This window comes from Piliocolobus tephrosceles, chromosome 11, assembly GCF_002776525.5.
Source record: "Piliocolobus tephrosceles isolate RC106 chromosome 11, ASM277652v3, whole genome shotgun sequence".
Lineage (NCBI taxonomy): Eukaryota > Metazoa > Chordata > Mammalia > Primates > Cercopithecidae > Piliocolobus > Piliocolobus tephrosceles.
This window is the reverse complement of record NC_045444.1, coordinates 36,886,393-36,892,701: the sequence shown is the minus strand read 5'-3', so window position 1 is coordinate 36,892,701 and position 6,309 is coordinate 36,886,393. Positions and strand designations below refer to the sequence as shown.

Genomic DNA, 6,309 nt, shown 5'->3' with positions numbered 1-6,309 from the left:
GCTGGGACTTACTTGCAGCAGTCTACCACCATGCCCAGCTAATATTTGTAGGTTTTTTGACAATTCATTTTTAACGATTATCCACTCATAGACAATTTTGTCTATACCCTTGTACCCCAACTATCTTGATATCATAAACAATTTTCTCTAAGTAGTTCAATGTGCTTCTCAAAAACATAAAGACCTTTAAAGAAAGATATTCACAATACCAGTACTATGCATAAATACAGCCCTTATAAAAACTTTATGCATTAAATAGTATTATTATCCCCATTTCATAGATGAAGAAACCAAGGCACAGATAAGTAACTTGCCTAAGGTCACACAGCTACTAAGTGCCAGAGTTGGAATTTGAAACCAGGTAATCTGGCTAGTCTGTTTCTTTCCTTTTCTCTCTCCCTTCCCTTCCCTTCCCTTCCCTTCCCTTCCCTTCCCTTCCCTTCCCTTCCCTTCCCTTCCCCTCCCTTCCCCTCCCCTCCCCTTTCCTTCCCTTTCCTCTCACAAACACATTTGTTAACCAAAGGGATGATCCTAATTAATCCAACACTTTGAAATAGTTGCATGTAAAATGTTTGTGATAAAGATAATTGAACACGGTATTAAAAAAAAAAAGCAGTGTGGAGATTTGCTCATTGAAATGAGCTTGTTCATTCTTGTAGTTAATTCCTGTCCAAAGTGATGATGGAATTTTTACTCAACTTTTTCATAGATCCGAGTACAGGTGACATTGTTCGTGACACAATCCACCACTGATTGCATCTTTCAATTTTCTTGTTACTGTGTTTTCCTTTCCATCCCACTCCTGATGCTGAACCAATGCACCATCTGCAAAGTTGCAGACAGTCTGAGTTTTTCTGCCATCAGCTGTGGTTTCTTCAAACTTCTCTCCCAGGGTACAAGAAAACTGTGTTGTTTTCAAAGTGTTCTCAGTTTTTATGGTGAGGTTTTTGCCATCACAAGTGATGATACAATCTGGTTTGGCCACTGGTCCCCTATTTTGCAAAGATATTCCCACTCCTAGTGTCTTCATGTATGCATCAAAGCCTTTGCTGTCCACCAGGCGCCATCTTCCTTCCAGCTAAAGAACGGTGGCTCCATCGTGGGCGCGGGCCGGCGTTCGGGGCTGCGGGGCTGCAGCGCTGTGGGGCTGCGGGGCTGTGGGGCTGCGGGGCTGCGGGGCGGGCGGGGCAGTGTGAGCAGCCCGCTAGTTTGTGTTCTTAACCATTTTGAAACACCAGCTTCTCAAGTGAAAAAATAATGCAATACACAATTTCTTCTTAATGAATACAAGGTTTTTTGTTTGTTTGTTTTGAGACGGAGTCTTGCTCTGTCGCCCAGGCTGGAGTGCAGTGGTGTGATCTCCGCCCACTGCAACCTCCGCCTCCCGGGTTGAAACGATTCTCCAACCTCAGCCTCCCCGGTAGCTTGGACCGCAGGCGTGCGCCACCATGCACAGTTAATTTTTTTGTATTTTTAGTAAAGACGGGGTGGGGTGGGGGGTGTCTCACAATATTGGCCAGGCTGGTCTCCAACTCCTGGTCTCATGTGATCCACCCACCTCAGCCTCCCAAAGTGTTGGGATTACAGGCGTGAGCCACCACGCCCAGCTGAATACAAGGTTTTATCTTTTAGTGTTTTTAATGTCTTAATTACATAGGTGCCCTACCAGTGACCAAAATTCAATTTTGCCTTCTGCAGCTGCATGACCTTAGGTGTCAGACCTATCTGGCGCCTCTGTTTATTGCATGTGACTTTATGCCCATTACTTACCCTCTCTAAACCACAGCTCTTCTGTCTGTTATATGATGATATAATAACACCTACCTCATGCAGTATACTAGAGAGTTGTATATTTCTAAATGTTTCAGTGTTTCAGTATTTAAATGCTAACACATGGAAGTGTTTTTTATTGAAACATTTGAAAGGATATGATGTACTTGATTAGATCCAGTCTCTTGACTTGACTGGTTAGGCAGCAATCTCTTGAATGGTCAAGAACTGCCTTGATAAAGCCTCAGTGCAGCTGATTTAGAAATGCCTCTTAATTTACAGCTGGAAGGCTGTCAGCTTGTTAAACCAAAATAAATGTTATGATATGTCAGCTTATATGAACCAGGGAGCATCATTTTTCAAGGACTGATGCCCCTCTCTTTAAGCTACTTTAAAGTCGTTTGTCAACATCCATCCTAAAAATACAGTGAAAATTTTTAAACACATATGCACATCTTTTGTTGCTGGCTTCTTCCACCCCAGCCTTCAGCTGGGATCTACACTGTGAACAATAAGCTGGAGTGTGAAGAGTGTTAAGACCAGGGAGTGTAAAAGTGTGTGTGTGTATGTGTGTGTAGGGTCCATATGTGTGACCACCCTCTAAAATTAAATAACTTGTTTCTTAATCACCTTCTATTCTGCAATATATGTGCTATTCTCGTGTACCAAAAATTTGAATAATCAAGGTTTTATGCATGAAATATTTTATGATATTTTTTCCTTTGCTCTGTATCATCTGATATTCAGAAACTACCTTATTCTGGATTCTCTTTATTTTTTTCTTTGTTCATATTCGTTCTTCCCAGGGTTTATATTGAACAATTCATCCTTGTCAAGGAAAAATCATGCTTTCCCAATATTATACTTAATTGTGTGTCCTGTTACTCTAACCCACGTGATTTATAGACCTTACATATTTTGACAACAATGGCATTCCCTTTAGTATTCCCACTAGGTAAGAATATCACCTTGTAACCTTGTTCTCTCCCCTTTCTCGTCTTTGTTAGGTAAAAATGAAAGGGTTATTTTGATTTACAAGCAGCAGCTGAGCTTGGCTCTCACCTTCAAGATATCCTTGCACAATGAAAAAAACAAATGTTATTTTGCTCTATAAACATTATATTTGAAATTTTTCTTCACATGTCTTTTAAATCATCTGTTTGGCCTAAAGCTTCTTGCTACCCCTGGCTTTGGAATCCCTCCAAACCTAGCCTCACCTTATATGGGTTGTGGAGGATGCTGATTATTTGAAATTCTCCATTGAAATCAGATTTCTTGCCTCCAGCCATATGTATATAGGAGAAATTAGGCTGCCTGTTTTCCCTAAAGTTGTGTCAAGGTGATAGCTTACGCTGTTTCATCAAACACTGGGCAGGGCTTAGGTGACATGTCAACCATTTCAAATTTTGCATTAACAATCTCTGAATGAAATAAAAACTCTAAATTATATTCAGTTTAGGGAATTGGATCCTAAGTGTAAAGTTAGAAAATTGGAGATGGTTCGTTATTTGGATGAATTTGGTTTTGCAGTTAGCTGATGCTTTGTTTTGTCTATCAATCTGTCTATTGTTTTTTCCAATCACCTTTTTGAAGTGTATTTTTTATGCAATAATAGGTATCTTTTAAAGTATAGAGTTCATCGAGTTTTGTATATATTTAGGTAACCACCACTTTAAGCAAGATATAGGACATTTCCATCCCCTCCAACTGTTCCTCATGCCACTCTCAAAGTGACAAGGAAGAACGCCCATCAGAGACTGTCATTCTTAGGAGAAAACATATCCTTTAAACCCAGTTGTAACAGTGTGGTTTTCCTTTAACAAAAGCAACACTCACTGTAATGACTTTATTATAAGTAGACACACGCAGGCAGTCAATGCGCTCCTGCAATGACTGGCAGCTCAAAGAGGAGGAGGGGAAGAGACAGCGGAGGTGGGTGGATGGATGGTGGGCAGCGGTTTATTATAACCACAATCAGCTCAGGATGCTGGTATTGGCCTCAGAGGGACTTGGCTTCCCGTGGTGTTAGCAAAAGGGATAAATTATAGTCAACATCTGCAATGAAGGACAGCAAGATGACCTGGAGGGGAAAATGTCAGATGTGGTAGAGGTCAGAGAGCCTGGTTATTCAACAAATGCAGGTTTGGAGCAGAGATCAAAGGTAGCTGCCAGAGAGTAAAATGGTGTTAGAGGTATGTGCTCAGTAATAAGTATACGGATATACCTAATACTGGTCAAGGTATTGAGCCGTCAATAAATCAAACAATTCTGCCTGGGCAAGGCAGACATATGACTTCATGGTGGTGGATGTAGTGGATGATAGGATGAAACAAAGGCAGGGAAGCTGCTGATTTCAATTAAAAAGGGTTTATTTTTGATGAGATAGGTCTGAATTCTTTTCCCACCACATCTCTGTGGGCGTTTGATATTGTTCAGACAGCTCAATTAGAGGATTTTGATGCCTTTAGTGGCTCAATCAATCATCTGTAGTAGTAAGGTTTGGATTGTTTGCATGCTGTAATGTGCTGGTGAAGATGGCAGTTAGCTCTTTCATTGTAAGAATGGTAGGACTGCAGCAGGGGAAACACTCAAGCTATTTCTGATTTAAATTGTCTACACATGATCTGATCTGAAAAGAATAGTTTGGAAGACAAATAAGAAAAAAGTCTCAGTTTTACCCATGTGCCAGGCTCTATTTATTTTTTAATTATTCCATTTATGCCACATTATCTAAATTGAAATACTTGCAACTTGGTCCATAAGACATCTAACAAGTAAGGACTTTTCTGGAAAGTAGATTCAGGATAGTTAAAGTAGATTCCTCCAGTGGATACTGTGGTCAAATTTCACAGTTCAGATTAATTTTCCAAAGCAAGAGGATTTTGGTGATGCCAGGACATACGGCAAAGCCTCCAGCAATGGTGGTACATTGGTGTTTTCTGCCATCCTGACAAGGAAAAATGCCAGCAATTTAGTTAATCCTACAGGCTCTCCATGGAATGCCTGAATTTCCATTTGAGAGAGTCATCGTGTCTCACCAGAATTCAATCCATTACGTTTTATTTGTCGACTTTCTCCTAACCTCCTCATAGAGTGAGATGCACCTTTTACAGTGCACTAAAATATCTTATCCGTTCCATGCCACATGACTGCTTCTCCCTATTTAAATAAAATAAATAATTCTTAAATATGCATGTATTCTTTGCATAGACATGTGCTTGTATTACCAACTGTTTGTTGTGTTTTTTGTTAGTTCGCAGCAAATCAATGTGTTCCATGGTTATATTTCTCCTACGACAGAAGCCAGTTAGTTTACTTTTAGTACATGCTAATTTTCCTAAGACTAGCATCCTCAACTCATTTCCTTGGAGACAGTAATAAAATCCCAAATGTATCAGGATCGGAAGATAGTACCACTCAGGAAATTTTACTTACGATTTTTTACAAGTATATTCTGATTAAGCAAAAAAGCACGTACAATCTCCCTCTCTAATTCTCCAAATCACCTTTTAAATACAGTTCCCTCTCTTTTCCCTAACCTTTGGAGGAACTAGTTTTCTTCTCTCTCAATTATGTTTTCATTCTTTAAATGTGGTTGGATAATAATGACTTTAACTTTCCATCTTACAGCTATTAAAGACCTTGACCTATTGGTCCCAATAAAAGAGTTATGAACCATGCCCTGCTAAATGACTTCACTCCCGGTCTCTCCCTTCACCCAGATAAATTCCCTTGGTGGGTGATAAAACACTGGATTGAAATGGACACATTTGGTCTCTGTTAAAGCTATTTATGGTGATTTCTCTGCTGCGAGCATTATACTTAGGGCAACCAGATGCTCTTCTTTTGGGGTCCATCTCGTAACATGTTCTCTCAGTATTCCGAGAACTCCTTTGGGGCCAGGAAATGATCTCCTCTCCGTGAGAGCAGTTACATAACAGCTTCATCCAGGAGAAGCAGAGCATATAGAGAAGAAAAATAGCACAAAATGGAAAAGCACATTCAGTTTTTTAAAGAAAGCATTTAAAAAATCTCATTTGATTTCTCTTTGTCCACATTCTTAGCTCCTTGTAGTGAGGTACTTTAGAAATGGGCTGGCAGTTGTGCAGAGGGCGTGAATGATTTCTCACTGTTTGCTCTTTTGTTTCTGAAGGATTACAAACTGGGCAAGCCATCTAAAGGCTCAGATAAACAGACGTAGATGTCAGAGTTTATTCTGAGACTCTGAATTTTCAGTTTTTCTGATAAACACATTGTTGCACTTTTCTCCTTTCATCCTCTTGATGATTATTACACCAATTAAAGACATTTAAAATGAATCCTCCACCCCTAGTCTTCTCTGAGAGCAGCGTTAGGCTTTTATGCTGCTATGGCTACATAAATATTAATATCTGTTTGAAGAAGACGTTTTTAAAGAATAGAGTATTTTTAAAAATAGACTTAATTTTTTAGTGCAGTTTTAGGTTCACAGCAAAATTGAGCAGAAGGAACAGAGATATTCTACGTATCCCCTGCCCCCACAACACATGTAGCCTTCTC

The 6,309-nt window shown here is 39.8% G+C and overlaps 1 pseudogene; it reads right to left on the bottom strand.

The window, feature by feature from the left end:
• Nucleotides 1-671: 671 nt before the first annotated feature.
• LOC113219772 lies at nt 672-1,030 on the bottom strand (annotated as a pseudogene).
• Nucleotides 1,031-6,309: the final 5,279 nt, after the last annotated feature.